A 1,233-nucleotide genomic window follows, 5' to 3' on the forward strand; every position below is an offset into this window, starting at 1 on the left:
ACAACCAATCAAAGTTAGGATAGGGATAGACTAGATGACGACTATTCTATGAAATCCCTGTCGCCATTGTTGAAAATATAATAGTCTAAGATCCCGCTATATAACGACCTTCACCGAGCTGGTTAATGGATGAAAAGTATTTTATATCAAATTAAATATGTCAATAAATATATTGCAAATGGGTTGTCTAAAAAATTTCAGTCCAGAATATGATTAATTAACAATTAAAATTTTTTTTTTACTGGTTTGGTTAATAGACAAATTCCATACCAATCGAAAGTATGAAGCCCTTAGAATATGCAAACGTTAGGTTGACTATTTTTTCCCGTCACAACTCTTGGGTAGGCAGGTATAAACAGGTAAATCGATACTAGTAACTTGCACCGGTCTGGTTCATGAATTAAAGTTAAATTAAAATAAAGATTATTTCATTACGAACACGGTGGTATAGGGTTGTCTGCGAAAAATCAGTACTTCCCGAATTCCGGTTGTCGACTTTTAAAAAGTGAAAATATTGCTGCGAGTGAATACGTGCGACAGAGAGGACACAGCATTGCAGCTGTATGTAATTCGTCCATTGAAAGAAAGAGTGCGCATGCTATTTGTCCGTGAAAATGAAATGGATAACGATAGACTCGTAAATGCTGTGCAGTGCATCATTTTGGAGTAGATTGTCACTATAGTTAGAATTGAAAAAACGTGCTACTATTTATTGTTGTAAAACAATGGCTAAAAAGTGTTTTTTATGTAATTCGGATGATGGTGTAATTGATTTTAATGATGAAACTTTTAAAAACTGTTCATTAAAGTTAGCTTTTCGTAAAATAATAATGCACAGCATTTACGAGTCTATCGCTATCCTTTTCATTTTCACGGACAAATAGCATGCGCACTCTCTTTCTTTCAATGGACGAACTACACACAGCTGCAATGCAGAGATATAGAGTGGGGAGAAGGCTCATTGACTTCTGCGCATCCTATTTTCGAGGGACACTACCAGTGCCGCCATTTTGAACATGAAGTGTCATTGTCTATGAACATGAATTTGTTTTGTTTTGATTTTTGAGGAGTGAGCAAGGTTATGTTTCGTGAATTATTTTTTAGTTACTATTTGTTTATATACGTATAATTTACGCCTGGAGCGGCAAATTGGCGCTGTGGACGTTTTTTAATATTCATTACATCGTTTCCACACTAAGGAAAACATTTATCCTTTATTGTTTTTGTTATGTC

This window comes from Anoplophora glabripennis, unplaced genomic scaffold (genome assembly GCF_000390285.2).
Source record: "Anoplophora glabripennis isolate ALB-LARVAE unplaced genomic scaffold, Agla_2.0 scaffold325, whole genome shotgun sequence".
NCBI classification, from domain to species: domain Eukaryota; kingdom Metazoa; phylum Arthropoda; class Insecta; order Coleoptera; family Cerambycidae; genus Anoplophora; species Anoplophora glabripennis.